The sequence below is a fragment of the Trachypithecus francoisi genome, unplaced genomic scaffold, assembly GCF_009764315.1.
Source record: "Trachypithecus francoisi isolate TF-2019V2 unplaced genomic scaffold, Tfra_2.0 Lachesis_group21, whole genome shotgun sequence".
Lineage (NCBI taxonomy): Eukaryota > Metazoa > Chordata > Mammalia > Primates > Cercopithecidae > Trachypithecus > Trachypithecus francoisi.
Genome location: NW_022681467.1, coordinates 43,135,326 through 43,157,347, shown reverse-complemented (window position 1 = coordinate 43,157,347; position 22,022 = coordinate 43,135,326). Strand labels below are relative to the sequence as shown.

The 22,022-nt window shown below is 46.1% G+C and overlaps 1 protein-coding gene and 1 non-coding gene across 6 annotated transcripts in view; one reads left to right on the top strand and one right to left on the bottom strand.

Moving 5' to 3' along the window:
- NCOA3 (nuclear receptor coactivator 3) overlaps nucleotides 1-3,443 on the bottom strand; it is a 157,654-nt gene extending 154,211 nt beyond the window's left edge. For 2 of the 5 annotated variants that reach the window (XM_033186662.1, XM_033186665.1), the window contains exon 1: nucleotides 3,284-3,443. The gene's annotated coding sequence lies outside the window, so the exon portion shown is untranslated. The remainder of the gene's footprint in view (nucleotides 1-3,283) is intronic. The other 3 variants (XM_033186663.1, XM_033186666.1, XM_033186664.1) reach the window with 2 other exon arrangements.
- A 6,774-nt stretch (nucleotides 3,444-10,217) lies between these two features.
- On the top strand, nucleotides 10,218-10,325 carry LOC117069199. Its single transcript, XR_004431443.1, has one exon. It is a non-coding gene; the product is annotated as a U6 spliceosomal RNA (small nuclear RNA).
- Nucleotides 10,326-22,022: the final 11,697 nt, after the last annotated feature.

The window sequence follows — 22,022 nt, the reverse complement described above, 5'->3', positions numbered from 1 at the left end:
CAGAGTTTTTAAAATCTTACCCTATTGTCCAAACTAAAAATTTATTTTTAAATTTTTTTTTTTTTTTTTTTTTTTTGAGACGGAGTCTTGCTCTGCCACCCAGGCTGGAGTGCAGTGGCCGGATCTCAGCTCACTGCAAGCTCCGCTTCCCGGGTTTATGCCATTCTCCTGCCTCAGCCTCCGGAGTAGCTGGGACTACAGGCGCCCGCCTCGTCGCCCGGCTAGTTTTTTGTATTTTTAAGTAGAGACGGGGTTTCACCGTATTAGCCAGGATGGTCTCGATCTCCTGACCTCGTGATCCGCCCGTCTCGGCCTCCCAAAGTGCTGGGATTACAGGCTTGAGCCACCGCGCCTGGCCTAAATTATTTTTTAAAAGATTTTTCAATTACAGTACTCCAAGTTAAAAGGAATTATTCCAGAATCATACTGTTAATGCACAAGACTGAATTTTTTTTTTTTTTCTTGAGACAGAGTCTCATTCTGTTGCCCAGGCTGGAGTGCAAGTGGCTCAATCTCGGCTCACGGCAACATCTGTCTTCCCAGTTCAAGCCATTCTTCTGCCTCAGCCTCCTGAGTAGCTGGGACTACAGGTGCTCGCCACCACGCCCGGCTGATTTTTGTATTTTTAGCAGTAACGGGGTTTCACCATATTGGCCAGGCTGGTCTCAAACTCCTGACCTCGTGATCCACCTGCCTCGGCCTCCCAAGCTTCTGGCATTACAGGCCTGAGCCACTGCGCCCAGCAGGAAGAACTGAATTCATTTAAAAAAAAAGAAAAAAGAGAAAAAAGCCACATTTAGCTTTTATCTTTAAGAAACTGCAAGAAACCTTATTTCTTATATCCCTGCAAGAAATCTTATTTCAAAAGACCGTCAAGAAGACATTAGTAAGCAACCAATTTTAAACTACTTTTTATTTGCATATCGCCTAGAAAAAGGGTCCCAGGTGCAACAGTACTTCACTCCTTACTGAATTCGAATTTATTTGCTCAGGAGGTGGGTGGCACTTTTTAGAAACAATTTTTATACAGAGAAGGAAATGCACAGCATAATCATTTTCAAAATATAGTGAAATTATTTAATATAATCTTTAATAACCTAGCTCTAATATCACTGAATTTCCTTAACAAATCGTTAGTGTTGGCAAATTGTTAAAACAACCATTCTGAAATATAAAAATATAAATACTGCTATTGATGCTCAAGTTGTTGTACATTTTCAAAGCCTTTGTAGTTAAATACGGTAGAAACATCTCCTATAATTGCTCTAGAAATATTACAGCCTCCTGCTTAGTCCACAATCCTCATCATCTATGTGGGAAAAGCTGGTATACGCCTCTTTTATTTCAAATGCTGATTGGACAATTAAGTCATTTCTATCTATATATAAAATGCCCCTATAATTTAGGATCACAGGCAATTTAGATTACTGCTCATTTAAATGCAGAACCTGAAGCAACCTCTAGTGACAGGAGCTACAGTGTTCAATATCATTTTACATGTTACAAGCAGAGGCTTCATTTTACATACAAACAATGAACCCTGGCAGAGTTCTTTATCCTAAAGCCCCACAGATTGTTATTTCTTTAACGGTATTAATAGATAAGATGACATAAGGAGTAAGTTCAGAAGAGCTTTTTCCAATAGCTGTCAACATTTTTTTTAAGAGAGCAAAAACAGTATTCCCACATTTTCTGTTTCTTCTGTTCATTTTATTTCCCTGCTTTGGGTATCCAACAGAAGTGGTTTCAAATGAAAATCTTAAAATAATTATTCTAAAGACCAAGGATATTCTAAAAACCAGTAACAGTCTTTGCTCTGAGAAGGGGAGGTTTGGCGCGAAAGGGAGATTTCACTTTTCAATGTGTTTATACCTTTCCAATTGGATACTATGCGGTAGAACCATATTCTTAATGAGCATACATTTAAAATATTTTCAAGAACAAACAATTCACAAACTTACAGGCTTCCATTAACATTTTCGTTTGGGCAGCATTCGCTGAACACCTAAGATTTTTATTCCTCCAATCACCTTCTCAACAACCTGCTGCAATAAATACTGAAGCTTTTTTGCAGCCAGGGATCAGTTAGGCGGATCCGAGGCCAGGCATTTAAATCAAAGAGATGCAGCAATCTTACTCAATACTACTACCTCTCTCACACATCTCATTCAACTCCATTTATAACCACTGCAGCAAGACAGCTGGTACTCTCCTTCCCGTTTCTTTACCGTACAGGCTTAATAACAAAAACAGGTTGGTTTTGAAGCCCTGCTCAAATACTGCAATAAAGGAAGTCTTCGCATTCGGGAGGGGGGAAAAAAAAAGTTTCGACTTCGAGAGAATCCCAGAGCTTCCCTGTCATTCCATTTGGGAATCCCAAACTCCTGCTAGTGAGGTAGATGCTCGCTCTCTCACGGCTGCTCTCTCGGTTAACTTTCCCACCCTAGATGCCCTCAAACTGCCTAGGAAGCAACTGAGTCTCCCAACGACCCATGGCTAGTTTTGTTAAGGCAGGTACAAGACAAGTAGTTTATTTAAACCATGACGAACTGAGTCGATGTTCATAAAATAAGAGACAGGGGAGCAAAAAAAAAAAAGTAGTAATAAAGACAGACAAACCCCAAATTTAATCAACCAACTTCCCACTTGCCATTTCCCAGCCTTCACACCAGAGGTAGTAAAACGCCTTTTTACCGAGAAAACTAAGAACCTACCCGAGCCCAACATGAAAATTCTGCGGACAATTGGTGTTAAAATATTTTTTAAATGCCCAAGTGCAAGAGGAAACACAGCAACCAAACCTCACCCAGCTGGGAGGCTGGTGGGGGGGGGGTCCCCGCGGCTTCTCCCTCCCGTGCTTCCCCATAGCTGCTCAGGAGCCGGGGCAGCAGGAGGAGGACGCAGGGAGCTTTCAAAAGGGCTGGGGGAGGCAAGAGGAAGAAAAAAACTTTACGGACAGAAGGGGAAAGTGGGCCCCTGCAGTCTCCCCGCAAACTCCTCGGGTGACCCCTCCGCGCGGGGACCCCCTCGGATCCCCAAGCCGGCTGCCACCCAGCCTCGTCTCCGCTCTGACCGCCGCGGGCCGCCCCCCGGGCTGAGGGGAAGCGGCGCGGCCCCGACACCCTGAAACTACCTCAGTGCGTCCCCCGGCCGGCGCGCCCCCTCAGTGTCTCGGCAGATCTGAAGCCGCCGGCTCTGGCAGCCTGGGGAACTCACCCCTCTTCCCTCCGCCTCGCACTCCACGCCCTCGCCTGCCGCCGCCTCCTCCTTTATCTCCACTCACCTCCCGCCGCCATTTTCCTCGCAGCTCAGCTTTAAATGGGAAACTCGCCGCTCAGCCCGCAGCCGCCGCCGCCGCCGCCGCCACCGACTCAGCCGCAGCCGCCGCCGTCGCTGTGGAGGGGCTGAGGCGGCAGCTGAAGTCGCCGCGCGGGGGCCACTGGGATATGTAGTCCCGAGGCCACGCCCAGCACTACCGGTCCCAGGGGGCCTTGCGCGGCCGGCCCAGGGTTCCAGCGTCCCCACCCTGGCTTCCGCGGCGGAGGGCGTGGCCACGTGGGATCGTGCGGCAGCTTTCGCCCAGCAGCAACTGGGAGCTGTCTCGGGATCCGGAGAACCGGAATGCAGCCCTAGCCCTGCCCTTAATTTTTTTCGTATTTGCCTTCGTCCAGTAATACCTAACATTTGTGGAGCGTTTCTGGTATGCCAAGCACGGATCCTCAAAACAAGCATCCCCTAGGGACCATGATCATCCTCATTTTTCAGATGAGCGAACTGAGGCACAAGGTCGGAAGCCACGAGGCTGTTCCTTAGCTGCTGAAGTCGCTGGATGAAATGTTGTTGGGCAGCAGTATATTCACGGTATATTTAGTCCCGAAGTATCATCCCACAGCGTATTTATGACTTACAATAAAGAACAGTGTATTTATGCTTTACAATGGAGAGATCTGGCAGGCACCCCCTTACCCAAGTGATGGAATTTAGCACTACCAATAATGAGTCAGGACTGTTATGTATCTCCTAATATGATGCAGTGAGGAAAGCATATTGCTACCTCTGTCGTATTCTTGCCACATACACACACACACAAAGCTAACCTGAATCTAACCATGAAAAAATAAACGAATTCAGAATATGGGACATTCTACAAAACATCAAGCCTGGAGTCTTAAAAATATGACAGCATGAAAGAGGTGAAAACCAAACGCAATAGGTGAGACTTGATTGGATTCAGGATGATTTTTTTATGTAGAAAGAATTTGGGGGGCAATTTCAATGTAGACCGTATTTTAGGTAATATTGAATCAGTATTAGATGTGTTGAGTGTGAATAAAATAAAATAACCTGACCATTTACCCCCTCCACGGTCAGCACCATCATTTCCCACCTGGACCACTGCAGCAGCCTCCTCAGTGTTCTCTCTGCATCCACTCTTTCCCCTTAGAGACTATACTCAACACAGCAGCCAGAGGGATCCTGATAAGAATCAAGTCAGTTTATGTCCCTCCTGCAAAATTCTTGCAGTAACCTGCAAAGCCCCATACAGCCTGTCTCTTGCCCTCCCCTTCTCTCTCTAAACTCATCACCTTCTTCTCTTCCACTCACTTCTGTAATTTAGCTACAGTGGACTTCTTGGGCCTTTCCAATGTGCTTAGAACACTCTGGCCTTAAAGATCGTGCACTTGCTATTTCCTCTGCCTAGAACACTATTTTCCCAGAAAATTCAAATAACCCATTCCCTAATCTCCCCACGGTCATTGTCCAAATGTCACTTCTTCAGTGAGGCTTTCCCTAATTGCTCTATTTTAACTTCCTGCCCACTCTGATCCCAGCTTTCCCTACTCCTATTCCTTTCTTCATTTCTTTTCAGAGCATGAATTACCATTAAAATCACGATATATTTCTGTTTACTTATGTTATTTAAAATATCTCATTTCCGCCAGGAGCGGTGACTCATGCCTGTAATCCCAGCACTTGGGGAGGCCAAGGCAGGCAGATCACCTGAGGTCGGGAGTTCGAGACCACCCTGACCAACATGGAGAAACCTGGTCACTACCAAGAATACAAAATTAGCTGAGCATGGTAGCGCATGCCTGTAATCCCAGCTACTCGGGAGGCTGAGGCAAGAGAATCTCTTGAACACGGAAGGCGGAGGTTGCGATGAGCTGAGATGGCACCATTGCACTCAAGCCTGGGCAACAAGAGCGAAACTCTGTCTCAAAAAAAAAATAAAAAATAAAAAATAAAATAAGTAAAAATTTAAAAAATAAAAAATAAAAGATCTCATTTCCGGGCCTGGCACGGCGGCTCACACCTGTAATCCCAGCACTTTGGGAGGCCGAGGCGGGCGGATCACCTGAGGTCAGGAGTTCCAGACCAGCCTGGCCAACATGGCGAAACCCCGTCTCTACTGAAAATACAAAAAATGAGCCGGGTATGGTGGCAGGCGCCTGTAATCCCAGCTACTTGGGAAGCTGAGGCAGGAGAATCACTTGAACCCAGGAGGCAGAGGTTGCAGTGAGCCAAGATCATGCCACTGCACTCCAGCCTGGGCCACAAGAGTGGAACTCTGTCTCAAAAAAAAAAAAAAAAAAGAAATCTCCTTTCCGCCAGGGCACAGTGGCTTAGGCCTGTAATCCCAACACTTTGGAAGGCTGAGAGATTGCTTGAGCCCAGGAGCTCAAGACAGGCCTTGGCAATAAGCAGAGACCCAGTCTCCACAAAAAATTTCAAAATTAGCTTGGTGTGGTGGCGCCTGCTTGTATTCCCAACTACTCAGGAGGCTGAGGTGGGAAGATTGTCTGAGTAGAGGGGGTCAAGGCTGCAGTGAGCCATGCTTGCACCACTGCACTCCAGCCTGAGCGACAGAGTGAGACTCCATCTCAAATATATATATATATATATTAAATAAAAATAACAAAATACTGTGTTAGATGCTGAGAATCCAGAGATGAAATGTTCACACCTATATGGCCTTTCACCTCAGCAACTGCACCTGTCTCCTAGCTACTCTCCTTGCTTCTCTCCCATTGGTCCTCTATAAGGCACTCCCCATACAGTAGCCAGAGGGATCCTTGAAAAATCATGTATTACATCATGTTACTTCCAACCTAGGCCGGGTGCGGTGGTTCACATCTGTAATTCCAGCACTCTGGGAGGGCGAGGAGGGTGGATCACTTGAGGTCAGGGGTTTGAGGCCAGCCTGACCAACATAGTGAAACCCCTTCTCTACTAAAAATATAAAATTAGCTGGGCATGGTGGTGCACACCTGTAGTCCTAGCTACTTGGGAGGCTGAAGCAGGAGAACCTCTTGAACCCAGGAGGCAGAGGTCGTAGTGAGCCGAGATCGTGCCACTGCACTCTAGCCAGGGCAACAAGAGTGAAATTCCATCTCAAAAACAAACAAACAAAAAACAAAAAACTTCCAAACTAGACAGCTTCGAATAGCATCCCATTGCATTTGGGATGAAACTCAGACCCTAGCTGGGTGTGGTGGCCCACACTTCTAATCCTAGCTACTCAGAAAGCTGAGGTGAGAGGATTGCTTGAACCTGGAAGTTCGAGGCTGCAGTGAGCTATAATTGTGCCAGTGCACTCCAGCCTGGGTGACAGAGTGAGACCCTGACTCCATTAAAAAAAAACAAACTACTCTGACCCTAATTGATTTGGTCTCTGCTCCCCTCCCTGATCTCAAGTGATATATCTCTCCCTATTTCCCACTCCCTGTCACACTAACTTTCCTGAACACACCAAGCACATTCCTGCCTCAGGACCTGTGCACCTGTTGTTCCTTTTGTCTAGAATTTTCTTTCCTCCTGGCTTGCTCTCTATTGCCATTCAAGTCTCTGCTGCAATGTCTCGTCCTCGGATAGAACTTCTAAAGCACTAAACACACACACAGACACAAACATAGTCATATTACCCTGCTTTGCCTTCATCATGATTCATACCATACACCATCTGAATTTTTTTAGAATTTTTTTTTTTTTTTTTTTTTTTGAGATGGAGTTTTGTTCTTGTGGTCCAGGCTGGAGTGCAGTCATGCAATCATGGCTCACTGCAACCTCCGCCTCCCAGGTTCAAGCAATTCTCCTGCCTCACCTCCCAAGTAGCTGGGATTACAAGGCATGCGCCACCACATCTGGCTAATTTTTGGATTTTTAGTAGAGACAGGATTTTACCACTTTGGCCAGGCTGGTCTTAAACTCCTGACCTCAGGTGATCCACCTGCCTTGGACCCTCCAAGTGCTGGGATTACAGGTGTGAGCCACCGCGCCTCGCCATACTTGAACATCTTATCTGAAACCAGCAGTAGATCTAGAGAAGATCAATCATTTTATCCTGTCCTCTCATTACCCTATTCCAAGATTCAAATTCCGAAAAGTAATCTATTCAATTGATCTAGCTTGGGTCACATGTTTTATACGAAAGGAACTCCAGACGGGTAACAGTGGTAACTAGCCTGCTTGCAAATTACTCTCCAATGATTTAGGGAGAAAAAATGCACACACACAGGAGAGAAAGAACAGGTGAGCAAATGTGGCAAAATGTGATCAATTAGTACATTTAGGTTTAGGGTACACAGGTTTGTTTTTTGAGTTTTTTTGTTTTTGTTTTGTTTTGTTTTGTTTTTTTGAGGTGGAGTCTCACACTGTCGCCCAGGCTGGGGTGCAGTGGCGCAATCTCTGCTCACTGCAACATCTGCCTCCCGGGTTTAAGTGATTCTCCTGCCTCAGCCTCCTGAGTAGCTGGGATTACAGGTGCCTGCCACCAGGCCCAGCTAATTTTTTGTATTTTTAGTAGAGACGGGGTTTCACTATGTTGGCCAGGCTGGTCTTGAACTCCTGACCTTGTGATCCACCCGCCTCGGCCTCCCAAAGTGCTGCGATTACAGACGTGAGCCACCTTGCCCGGCCTTTGTTTTTATTTTTTGAGATGGAATCTCGCTCTATCACCCAGGCTAGAGTGTAATGGCACAATCTCGGCTCACTGCAACCTCTGCCTCCCGGGTTCAAGTGATTCTCTTGCCTCAGACTCCCAGGTAGCTGGGATTACAGGTGTGCACCACTACGCCAGGCAAATTTTGTTTTTAGTAGAGACAGGGTTTCACCATGTTGGCCAGGCTGGTCTCAAACTCTTGACCTCAAGCAATCCGCCCGCCTCAGCCTCTGAAAGTGCTGAGATTACAGAAGTGAGACACCATGCCCAGCTGATTTTTTTGTTTTGTTTTGAGACAGGGTCTCACTCTGCCACCCAGGCTGTAGTGCAGTGGCATGATCACAGCTCACTGCAGCCTGGACCTTTTGGGCTCAAGTCATTTTCCTGCCTCAGTTTCTGTCCCTACCACTGTCTCCCACATTCTCCCCTCTTTCATTGTGTGACATATAGCCAGATACCCTAGTGGTTAAGAGTGTGGGCTTTCCAGGAGTTCAAGACCAGCCTGGGCAACAAAGTGAGACCCCTGTCTCTACAAAATTAGAAAAATTATGGCCAGGCGCAGTGGCTCTCTGCCTGTAATCCAAGCACTTTGGGAGGGCCAGGTGGGTAGATCACTTGATCTCAGGAGTTTGAGACCAGCCTAGGCAACATGGTAAAACCCTGCCTCTACCAAAAAAAAAAAAAGCAATTAGCCGGGTGTGGTGGCATGCGCCTGTAATCTCCCAGCTACTCAAGAAGCTGAGGTGGGGCCGGGCGCGGTGGCTCAAGCCTGTAATCCCAGCACTTTGGGAGGCCGAGACGGGCGGATCACGAGGTCAGGAGTTCGAGACCATCCTGGCTAACATGGTGAAACCCCGTCTCTACTAAAAAATACAAAAAACTAGCCGGGCGAGGTGGCGGGCGCCTGTAGTCCCAGCTACTCGGGAGGCTGAGGCAGGAGAATGGCCTAAACCCGGGAGGCGGAGCTTGCAGTGAGCTGAGATCCGGCCACTGCACTCCAGCCTGGGTGACAGAGCGAGACTCTGTCTCAAAAAAAAAAAAAAAAAAAGAAGCTGAGGTGGGAGGATCATCTGAGTCGAGGAGGTTAAGGCTGCAGTGAGCCAAGATCGCGGGCCTCACTGTCTCAAAAATAAGTACATACATACATACATAAATTAGCCAAGTATGGTGGCGTGCACCTGTAGTCCCAGCTACTAGAAGGCTGAGGCAGGAGGCTCACTAGAACCTAGGAGGTCAAGGTGATTATACTCCACCCTGCAGTCTAAAAAAAAGAGAGAAAAAAGAAAATGTGGGCTTTGACACTCACTACCTAACCTGCTAAGCTGGTTCTGCTACTTACAAAGCTGTGTGATAGTGGATGGTTACTTGAACTTTCTGTGCCTCCATTTCCTAAAGTGAGAACACTGATAATGATAATAATAACAACAACAATAATGCTTATGTCATAGGGTATTAGGATTAAATAGAACAAGATAGTGAAAGCTCTAAAAACAGTGTCAAGCACAGAGCACTCAAATGTTAATAACGATAATATATGGCAGTTCCAAACTTGCTTTGTAGGGGTTAATATCCAAGGGTTAGTAACAATGTTCTCCTCCCTCACCCCATACCACATTTTGCTTCATTATAGTAATTACAGTGTGAAATTTCCCTGCAAGTGAAAATAGATTCCTTGGGTAGAAGCCTAAACCCTGCACATGCCTAAAACTCTGTTTCGAAATACCTAATCTGAAAATGAACTGGCACAGCCCCAAGCTCCACCCTCGACTGTACTCTGAACCACTTTTCTCCCTGGGAAGGACACACAAATGAGGGGGAAAGAGAGCAGAAGAGAGAGATCAAAAAATGCAATTTAGGGTAAACAAGTACTTGACTTCTTGTTTTGCTCAACAGAGGAGAAAAACACCCCTGAGAAGAATCATATTTAAGGCAAATTTTTGGTGGTAAAGAGCAGCCTGAGCTTCACAACCCAGAGTCGCCTTGTTCATGCCTCTTCCTTTAAACCCAAATCAGGGTTTGGCGACCTGTGATTTTTGTGCCGGAGATGACACATGAGCCAGTTGGAATTGGCACCTGGCCTGACTGCAACAGACTTGTCCTGCTCCACAACCTGCAAATGACTCTGCAGCTGGAAGAATTTGAAGCCCAGCTCATTTTTGTTTTGTTTTTTCTTTCTAGACTTACATATTAAACATATTTGTTTTGGAAGAAAAAATCATTTGCTATCAAATGCCTTAAAAGTACCCATTGTAAGAGGGCTAAAATAAAAATAAGGGCTATACTCATGTTGGCAGCACTTACACTAAAATTGAAACAATACAGAGAAGATTAGCATGGTCCCTGCACAAGAATGACAGGCAAATTCTGTAAAGCATTCCAGTTTGGGGGTTTTGTTTGTTTGTTTGTTTGTTTTTTGAGACAGAGTTTCGCTCTTGTTGCCCAGGCCGGAGTGCAATGGCGCCATCTCGGCTCACTGCAACCTCTGCCTCCCAGGTTCAAGCCATTCTCCTGCCTCAGCCTCCCAAGTAGCTGGGATTACAGCCACCCGCCACCACGCCCAGCTAATTTTTTGTATTTTTAATGGAGATGGGATTTCATCATGTTGGCCAGGCTGGTCTTGAAATTCTGACCTCAGGTTATCCACCTGCCTCAGCCTCCCAAAGTGCTGGGATTACAGGCGTGAGCCACCACGCCCGACCCCAGTTTTTTTGTTTTGCTTTGTTTTGTTTTTTTAAGTGTTAACAACAATGTAGAGAAATTGAACCATTTGTACACTGTTGATGGGACTGTAAAATGGTACGCCATTTTGGAAAATTATTGGGCAGTTCTCCAAAGTGTTAAATAAACAATTGCCATATGACCCATCAATTATACCCCTAAGTATATACCCAAGAGAATTGAAAACATATGTCCATGCAAAATCCTGCACAGTAACATCCTTAACAGGTTTGCAATGTAATTGATTGATAATAGCCACAGGGTTTTCATTTTTATTTTTTTAAAGCTAGAATCTTAACTTACCTTATACATTCACCTCTGGCATAGATACTGTTTTCATGCTGCAACATGTCTACTCCTTCCATGTTCTTACTCTGTAAGTACTAATCATTGGAAGAGGTTTATTGTCTCAAATAAGCTTACTGTCATCACTTTAAAACACTATTTCTTTTTTTTTTTTTTTTTTTGACAGAGTTTCACTCTGGTCGCCCAGGCTGGAGTGCCATGGCGCAGTCTTGGCTCACTGCAACCTCCATCTCCCAGGTTCAAGCAATTCTCCTGCCTCAGCCTCCCAAGCAGCTGAAATTACAGGCACCCACAACCATGCCTGGCTAATTTTTGTATTTTTAGTAGAGATGGGGTTCCACCATGTTGGCCAGGCTGGTCTTGAACTCCTGACCTCTGGTGATCCGCCCGCCTGGGCCTCCCAAAGTGCTGGGATTGCAGGCATGAGCCACCGCACCTGGCCTCCAAATTCATGTTTTAAAAAAGGAAGTATTTTATTCCAGAGCTGGAATCAGCCAACCTCTATATGATGGGATACCATGAGTCAGCCAAATTCTATATGTTGGGATACCATGTAGCCAGTGAAACATTATGAAGCTGCTTAACACTCAGCAGTTAAAAAAGATCTCCCAAATACTTTACTTTTTTAAAAAGTTGTGGATACATTGTAGGTGTATATATCAGTGGAATACATAGGATGTTTTGTTACAGGCATGCAATGTGAAATAAGCACATCACAGAGAATGGGGTCCGGATACTTTAAGTTAAAAAAAAAAAAAAAAGGTAAAGCAGTGTGTAAAACGGGCCTTTCTTTGTGTTACAAAAAAAAAAATGTATATATATATATATATAGGCCAGACACAGTGGCTCACACCTGTAATCACAGCACTTTGGGAGGCCGAGGCGGGCGGATCACCTGAGATCAGGAGTTCAAGATCAAAACTTAGCCGGCCATCTTAAAAAAAAAAAAAAAAGGCCGGACGCGGTAGGTCACGCCTGTAATCCCAGCACTTTGGGAGGCCAAAGTGGGCGGATCACGAGGTCAGGAGATCAAGACCATCCTGACTTACACGGTGAAACCCCATCTCTATTAAAAATACAAAAAAACTAGCAGGGCGTGGTGGCGGGCGCCTATAGTCACAGTTCTTCCGGACGCTGAGGCAGGAGAATGGAGTGAACCCGGGAGGTGGAGCTTGCAGTGACCTGAGATAGCGCCACTGCACTCCAGTCTGGGCAACAAGAGCAAAACTCCATCTCAAAAAAAAGACAGAAATACAAGTGTCAATACTGAATTGCAATGTGAAATATATTTGTTGCTGTCTGTGATTCAGTCAAAGGCTTGAAGACACTGAGCTAGGAGGGTGACTCTTTGGTCCCCACATTCTTTTTCATGACCTCAAACCTCGGGGCCAGGCTTGGTATATAGATCTGCGATCCCAATTCCTCTCAAGGGTAGTCAAGAGAGAAGTACTGCCAGTGGGAAGGCTATGGCTTCTGAGGTATCCTTTTTGAGGAACTGACTTAACCCTTGCCTTTTTCTAGAGACAGATAAATGTGAGGAGTTGCCATTCTTCAGCAAATATCTTCCCACCTTGGCTTAGGAGCTATTCTTACATTTTCTCTCTCTCTCTTTTTTTTTTTTTTTTTTTTTGAGATGGAGTTTTGCTCTTGTTGTCCAGGAGGGAGTGCAATGACACGATCTCAGCTCACCGCAACCTCTGTCTCCCGGGTTCAAGAGATTCTCCTGCCTTAGCCTCCCGAGTAACTGGGATTACAGGCGTCCACCATCACGCCCGGCTAATTTTGTATTTTTAGTAGAGACAGAGTTTCTCCATGTTGGTCAGGCTAGGCTCAAACTCCTGACCTCAGGTGATCCACCCGCCTCGGCCTCCCAAAGTACTGGGATTACAGGAGTGAGCCACCACTCTCAGCCCATTTTCTTTTTTTTTTGAGACAGAGTCTTGCTCTGTCACCCAGACTGGAGTGCAGTGTTACGTGATCTCGGCTCACTGTAACCTCTGTCTCCCAGGTTCAAGCGATTCTCATGCCTCAGCCTCCCGAGTAGCTGGGATTAAAGGCATGTGCCAGTATACATGGTTAATTTTTGTTTCACCATGTTTGCCAGGCTGGTAAGGAACTCCTGACCTCAGGTGATCTGCCTGCCTCAGCCTCCCAAAATGCTGGGATTACAGGCATGAGCCACCATGCCCAGCCTACATTTTCTTTCCTTTCCTCCTCTTTTCCTCTTTCCTTTCTTTTTTCCTCCTTCCTTTTATTTTATATTATTAATTTTTTATTTTTATTTTTTTGAGACAGAATCTCGGTTTGTCACCCAGGCTGGAGTGCAATGATGCAATCTTGACTCACTACAACCTCCACCTCCTGGGCTCAAGCGATTCTCCTGCCTCAGCCTCCCGAGTAACTGGGATTACAGGCACACGCCACCATACCCAGCTAATTTTTGTATTTTTAGTAGAGACAGGGTTTCACCATGGTGCCCAGGCTAGTCTTAAACTCCTGACCTCAAGTGATCCACCCACCTCAGCCTCCCAAAGGACTGGGATTACAGGTGTGAGCCACCACGCCTGGCCCTTTTTTTATTTTATTAGAGACAAGGTCTCGCTCCATCACCCAGGCTGGAGTACAGTGGTACAATCACAGCTCATTGCAGCTCAAACTATTCCACTGCTTCTCAGGCTCCTGAGTAGCTGAGACTACAATACCACCACACACAGCTAATTTTTAAAATTGTTTGTAGAGACAAGATCTCACTATGTTGCTCAGGCTGGTCTTGAACTCTTGGCCTGAAGTGATCCTTCCACCTTGGCCTCCCAAACTGCTGCTCACACTTTGATTACAGGCGTCAGCCACTGCATCCAGCCTCTTCATTTATTTATTTATTATTTATTTATTTTTTTTTTTTTTTTTGAGGCAGAGTCTCGCTCTGTCGCCCAGGCTGGAGTGCAGTGGCCGGATCTCGGCTCACTGCAAGCTCCGCCTCCCGGGTTTACGCCATTCTCCTGCCTCAGCCTCCTGAGTAGCTGGGACTACAGGTGCCGCCACCACGCCCGGCTAGTTTTTTGTATTTTTTAGTAGAGACGGGGTTTCACTGTGTTAGCCAGGATGGTCTCAATCTCCTGACCTCGTGATCCACCCGTCTCGGCCTCCCAAAGTGCTGGGATTACAGGCTTGAGCCACCGCGCCCGGCCTTCGTTTATTTTTAACTTCTACAAAGGAAATGAGATATAAGTCCCTCAGCCACCCAGCCACCCACTTCCTCTTCCAGAGGAGCCACCATTGCCAGTTTCTTAGGTATTATTTAAGAGATGCATTTACAAATAACACACACACACACACACACACACACACATATTTACATATATTCTTTTTTTTTTTTTTTTTTTCTGAGATGGAATCTCCCTCTGTCACCCAGGCTGGAGTACAGTGGTGTGATCTTGGCTCACTGTAATCTCTGCCTCCCGGGTTCAAGCAATTCTCCTGACTCAACCTCCCAAGTAGCTGGGATTACAGGTGTGCACCACCACGCCTGGCTAATTTTTTGTATTTTCAGTAGAGACGGGCTTTCACCATGTTGGCCAGGCTGGTCTTGAACTCCTGACCTCAAGTGATCCACCTGCCTCGGCCTCCCAAAGTGTCGGGATTACAGGCATGAGCCACTGCGTCTGGCCTATATATATACATTTTTGTAACACAAAAAAAGGCCTATTATACACACTGCTTTATCTCTTTTTTTTTTTTTTAACTTAAAGTATCCGGACCCCATTCTCCATGATGTGCTTATTTCACATTGCATGCCTGAAACAAGACATCCTATGTACCCCATTGATATATACACCTACAATGTATCCACAACTTTTTTAAAAAGTAAAACTATCGGCCGGGCGCGGTGGCTCAAGCCTGTAATCCCAGCACTTTGGGAGGCCGAGACGGGCGGATCACGAGGTCTGGAGTTCGAGACCATCCTGGCTAACACGGTGAAACCCTGTCTCTACTAAAAATACAAAAAGCTAGCCGGGCGAGGTGGCTGGCGCCTGTAGTCCCAGCTACTCGGGAGGCTGAGGCAGGAGAATGGCGTGAACCCAGGAGGCGGAGCTTGCAGTGAGCTGAGATCCGGCCACTGCACTCCAGCCCGGGTGACAGCTTGAGACTCCGTCTCAAAAAAAAAAAAAAAAAAAAAGTAAAAGTATCTGGGAGATCTTTTTTAACTGCTGAGTGTTAAGCAGCTTCATAATGTTTCACTGGTTACATGGTATCCCATCATATAGAGTTTGGGGGGCATTTAAAGGTTGGCTGACTCCATCCCTGAAATAAAACACTTCCTTTTTTAAAAAATGAATTTGGGGGCTAGGTGCAGTGGCTCACACCTGTAATCCCAGACTTAGGGAGGCCAAGGCAGGTGGATCACCTGAGGTCAAGAGTTTGAGACCAGCTTGACCAACATGGTGGAACCCCCATCTCTACTAAAAATATAAAAATTAGCCAGGCGTGGTGGCAGGTGTCTGTAATTTCAGCTGCTTGGGAGGCTGAGGCAGGAGAATTGCTTGAACCCAGGAGGCAGAGGTTGCAGTGAGCCAAGACCATGCCATTGCACTCCAGCCTGAGCAACAAGAGCAAAACTCCGTCTCAAAAAAAAAAAGAAAAGAAATCGTGTTTTAAAGTGATGACAGTAAGCTTATTTGAGAGGATAAACCCTCTTCCAATGATTTAGTATTTACAGAGTAGGAACATGGAAGGAGTAGACATGTTGGGGCATGAAAACAGTATCTATGCCAGGGGTGAATGTATAAGGCAAGTTAAGGTTCTAACTTTAAAAAAATAAAAATAGGCCAGGCGTGGTGGCTTACACCTGTAATCCCAGCACTTTGGGAGGCCGAGGCAGGTGGATCACCTGAGGTTGGGATTTCAAGACCAGCCTGACCAACATGGAGAAACCCCATAGCTACTAAAAATACAAAATTAGCCAGGGTGGTGGCGCATGCCTGTAATCCCAGCTACTCGGGAGGCTGAGGCAGAATTTCTTGAACTCGGGAGGTAGAGGTTGTGGTGAGCCGAGATCACACCATTGCACAGCAGCCTAGACAAAAAGAGGGAAACTCCGTCTCAAAATATATATATATATTAAAACCTTCTGGGTTTATCAATCAACTACATTGCAAACCTGTTAAGGATGTTGCTGTACACGTCAGTCATGATGTCTGCCCCACTTACCCACAGACCCTTCTAAAGACAGGGCAGAAGTCACCTTCTTTGGTACCATGTGACTGGCAACTTCTGCTCACACCACAGCTGATTGAGTCAGACATGGGCATCAGCCCCAGGGGCAGCCAATGCATGGGCAGGGCAAGTGATTTATGAGATGGCTGGACCCAGAATATCTGGCCCAACAGGAACCAGGTTGACCTGTGAGATTGCCACTCGAGATGAATTTAAATTAGAAACTCTAGAGTAAATCAGCTAGTTAACAAAAGGATTTGAAGCTGAAGGGATAAAAGATCTATAAGATAGGAGGGAGTAGGGTGGGAAATGAAAGAACAGAAAGAAACTGAATTTTCAGAGCTAGGAGGTAGAGAAAATATACTAAAAAAAGCTCAAAGGTGGTCAATTTCCAGCAATACAGCAGATTAGATAGCCTGAAACACTTAACCCCACCCGCAAAAACATCTGGAAATTCTGAGTAAAAGATAACAAGTACTCTTTTACACGAATCACAGCGTTCACAGGAAAGTAAGGGAAATCCCCCATGTCAAAAAACAAGAATGGAACTGAAACCCAACTGACAGTGTGAACTGATACTATGCCGGGGAGGAGGTGTCACGGGTCTCAGAAAGCAAAGACTTCCGATTGAAATGCAAATACAAGGCCAGGAAATCAGGCCTTCGGGCTCATATAATCCAAAATTACAGCACAGAAACCATCCTCCTGGAGCTAGGAGTCAACCCACCAAGCAAAAGTGTAGCTTCAGATAATAGCATGTTTGCACAAAAGCCATCGAAAGATGAGCTAATAATTATTAAAGGTACAAAAGAAGGTACCAAAATATGCAAACAGAATAATATTATTAAAAAAAAAAAAAAGAAGCAGGTTTGATACAGAACCACGCAGAGGGCCAGGCGTGGTGGCTCACGCCTGTAATCCCAGCACTTTGGGAGGCTGAGGCAGGCAGATCACGTGGTCAGAAGATCAAGACCATCCTGGCTAACACGGTGAAACCCCCCGTCTCCACAAAAAATACAAAAAATTAGCTGGGCGTGGTAGCAGGTGCCTGTAGTTCCAGCTACTCGGGAGACTGAGGCAGGAGAATGGCCTGAACCTGGGAGGCAGAGCTTGCAGTGAGCCGAGATCCAGCCACTGCACTCCCCAGCCTGGGCGACAGAGCGAGACTCTGTCCACACCGAACAGAGGCCGAAGGAAGCTGGGAAAGGGAGGAAAGGAAACAAGAAGACCCCTGGAGAAACAAAAATAGAGAAAGTAACTGAGTTCCATTAAGGGCGGAGCTTTAATTTTGCTGAAGGTATGGTGAAGTGCTGCAACCTTGCTATCAAGGCAACAGAGCTCCGGGAACCACCTTAGAGTCCCCAGCAAGACTTTTTCTTTTTTTCTTTTTTTGTTAACTGAGTCTCACTCTGTTGCCCAGGCTGGAGTGCAGTGGCACGGTCTCGGCTCACTGCAACCACCGCCTCCCGAGTTCAATCGATCCTCCTGCCTCAGTCTCGACCTCCCAAAGTGATGAGATTACAGGCGTGAGCCACCACACCTGGCCAGGCCTTCTTCATCACTTGTCTGTTTGACTAGTACTTACTGAGTGCTGTGTTCATTTCCAATTGCTGCTGTAACAAATCACCATAAATTTAGCAGCTTAAAACAATGCCAATTTATAGTACTGAGTTGGACAAAAGTCTGAATTGGCTCTTTTTTTTTTTTTTTTTTTTTAATTGGAGACAGGGTTTTCCTCTGTTCCAGGTTAGAGTGCAGTGGTGCAATCATGGACCACTGCAGCCTTGAACTCCAAGCAATCTTCTCACCTCAGCCTCCTGTGTAGTTAGGACTGCAGGCACATGTCACCAAACCTGGTTAATTTTTCTTCTTATTTTTTGTAGACAGGAGGTCTCACCCAGGCTGGTCTCAAACTACTGGGCTCAAGCAATCCTCCTGCCTCAGACTCCCAAAGTGCTGGGATTATAGGCATAAGCCACTTAACTCTCCCAAAGTGCTGGGGTTATAGGCTTGAGGTACTTTGGTAAATGCGATCGAAGAAATAAAACAGCGTGGTGTAAGAGAGACTAGGTGCTAGTGGGGCTACTGTAGCGTATCAGGTCAGGCTATTGACATTTGAGGTGACAAATAAATTATGAGAAGATGGTAACCCTCCAAATGTCTGAAGAAGGCCGGGCAAGGTGGCTCACACCTGTAATCTCAGTACTTTGGGAGGCTGAGGTAGAAGGATCACCTGAGCCTAGGAGTTCCAGACCAGCCTGGGCAATATAGCAAGATCCCATCTAAAAATGACCTATAATGGCCGGGCGCAGTGGCTCGTGCCTGTAATCCCAGCTCTTTGGGAGGCCGAGGCAGGCGAATCACCTGAGGTCAGGAATTCGAGACCAGCCTGACCAACAAGGTGACCCCATCTCTACCAAAAATACAAAAAATTAGCCAGACACGGAGGCGTATGCCTGTAGTCTCAGCTACTTGGGAGGCTGAGGCAGGAGAATCACTTGAGTCCTGGAGGCGGAGGTTGCAGTGAGCCGAGATTGGGCCACTGCACTCCAGCCTAGGTGACAGAGCGAGACTCTGTCTCAAAAAATAATAATAATAAATATAAAATAAAATATAAAAATGACTTATGAGAACCAAAAAGGGTTGGATACAGTGGCTCATACCTGTAGTCCCAACATTTTGGGAGGTCAAGTCAGGTGGATCAGTTGAGCCCAGGAGTTGGAGACTAGCCTGGGCAACATGGCAAAACCCTGTCTCTACTAAAATACAAAAAATTAACCAGGTATGTTGGTGCACACCTGTAGTCCCAGTTACTCAGGAGGCTGAGGAGGGAGGATCACTTGAGCCTGGGAAGCAGAGGTTGCAGTGAGCTGAGATCGTGCCACTGCACTCCAGCCTGGGCAACAGAGTGACGTACTGTCTGAAAAAAAAAAAAAAAATCAAGAAGATCAAATGTCAATTGCCCCGTAGAGATAAATCACAAAGAATAGACAAATATGCCAGGCGTGGTGGCTCACACCTGTAATCTCAGCACTTTCGGAGGCCAAGGCAGGCAGATCACAAGGTCAGGGGATCAAGACCATCTTAGTCAACAAGGTGAAACCCCGACTCTACTAAAAATACAAAAAAAATTAGCTGGGCATGGTGGCACACGCCTGTAGTCCCAGCTAATTGGGAAGTTGAGGCAGGAGAATTGCTTGAACTCAGGAGGCAGAGGTTGCAGTGAGCCGAGATCATGGCACTGCACTCCAGCCAAGGGACAGAGCAAGACTCCATTTCAAAATAAATGAATAACGGTGGCTCAAGCCTGTAATCCCAGCACTTTGGGAGGCCGAGACGGGCGGATCACGAGGTCAGGAGATCGAGACCATCCTGGCGAACACGGTGAAACCCCGTCTCTACTAAAAATACAAAAACTAGCCGGGCGAGGTGGCAGGCGCCTGTAGTCCCAGCTACTCGGGAGGCTGAGGCAGGAGAATGGCGTAAACCTGGGAGACGGAGCTTGCAGTGAGCTGAGATCCGGCCACTGCACTCCAGTCCGGGCGACAGAGCGAGACTCTGCCTCAAAAAAAAAAAAAAAAAAAAACAAAATAAATGAATAAATACACACATAAAATAAAAACTAATTTCTTTTTATTTTATTTTATTTTCTTTTTTTTTTGAGACAGAGTCTTGCTCTGTCGCCGAGGCTGGAGTGCAGTGGCCGGATCTCAGCTCACTGCAAGCTCTGCCTCCCGGGTTCACGCCATTCTCCTGCCTCAGCCTCCCGAGTAGCTGGGACTACAGGTGCCCGCCACCTTGCCCAGCTAGTTTTTTTGTATTTTTTTAGTAGAGACGGGGTTTCACCATGTTAGCCAGGATGGTCTCGATCTCCTGACCTCATGATCCGCCCGTCTCGGCCTCCCAAAGTGCTGGGATTACAGGCTTGAGCCACTGCGCCCGGCCTCTCTCTTTTTTTTCTTATTTATTATTACTTTTTTTTCTAGAGACATGGTCTCACTCTGTAGCCTAGTCTGGAGTGCAGTGGTGCAATCATAGCCCACTGTAACCTCAAATTCCTGGGTTCAAGGGACTCTCCAGCCTCAGCCTCTTGAGTAGCTAGGACTATAGGCATGTGTCACCATGCCTGACTCAGGACTCATTTATTGAATGACACTATGTTATCAGACCTGTCCCAAGCACATGCCAATGCAGTTCCTATTATGAAAGCTTACAGTCCAGACTTGACAAATTCCCAAATGACTACCCTGGAAAATTTCAACTCCCATCCTGGGCCTCAGTTTCTACGTTTGTGAAATGAGCAATTTAAACTCAATATTTCCCTGAGTATAGGTAAGATTATTTTTGGTAAAATATTTGGGCACCATTAAAAAGCACTGTGGAAAATAATCTCTTTTTCATTTTTTTTAATAGAGATGGGGGGGTCTCACGATGTTGCCCAGGCTAGTCTCAAACTCCTAGCCTCAAGTGATCCTCCCATCCCAGCCTCCCAAAGTGCTGGGATTACAGCCGTGAGCCACCAGACCCAGCCAGTCACCTCCCTTTCTCTCTTTGTTTCTCTCTCTTTTTTTTTTTTTTTTTGATGGAGTTTGGTTCCCATTGCCCAGGCTGGAGTGCAATGGTGCGATCTTGGCTCACTGCAACCTCTGCCTCCTGGGTTCAAGCAATTACCCTGCCTCAGCCTCCTGAGTAGCTGGGATTACAGGCCCCACCACCACCGCTGGCTAATTTTTTGTATTTTTGGTAGAGATGGGGTTTCACCATGTTGGCCAGGCTGGTTTTGAACTCCTGACCTCAGGTGATCCACCCATCTCAGCCTCCTAAAGTGCTGGGATTACAGGCTTGAGTCACCACGCCCAGCCTCAGTCACCCCTTTTTCAATCCTCTTCTAATTTTACCTCCAGTAGGAATCTCAATGTGATGCAGTCTCCTTTTTTGTTTTTGATTTTTTTTGAATCAGGGTCTCACTGTGTTGCCCAGGCTGGAGTGCAGTGGCACAATCATGGCTCACTGCAGCCTTGACCTCCTAGGTTCAAGTGATCTTCCCACTTCAGCCTCCTGAGGCAGGTGCCATTACACCCTGCTAATTTTTTTTTTTTTTTTTCTTTTGGTAGAGACAAAGGCCTCCCTATGTTGCCCAGGCTTCTCTCAAACTCCGGCCTCAAAATATTCTCCTACCTCAGTCTCCCAAAGTGCTGGAATTACAGGCATGAGCCACCACCCCCAGCCCAATCTCCTTTTTGACAGAGGACAAGCAGATCTGGGCCCTAAAGCCTGTACAGGCAACAGTCTCTAGCCAGCATATAATCACATTGTGTTGTTTCACTGTCTTTATTTTTACTTCTAGCTCCCATTTATGGCAAGAGGTATAGGTTTTCTGCTTATGTATTGATACAACATTTCCTTTTGAAATAAAATTTATATAGCTAAAAATAAGTGAACCAATGCAAGAAAAATGCTAAGTAAATAATATAGATGGTACAGATATAAAAATGCTAAATAATATAGACGATATGGCAAAACTCATAAAGATAGAACAGGAACAACTCAAGTTAGGCAAACTCAGATCTGTTTCACTCAGCCCATTTTGCAAGCATGAAACCTAAGGCCCAGAGCAGGTAATAAAATCTCAGCATTATCTCACTGACTCCAACATGGCAAGGAAATTGCAGAGGATGGGTATGCATTCAGAATTCGTTAGACAGTCATGAATTTCAGGAGGTTCCAAGCCAGCAAGCAGGTCTGCCAGTCAGGTATGCAGATCCTGAATCTACAAGTGATTGTATTGCACCTTCCTTTTCACTTTGTCCCCACTGGACAAGATTCATTCATTCAACAAATACTT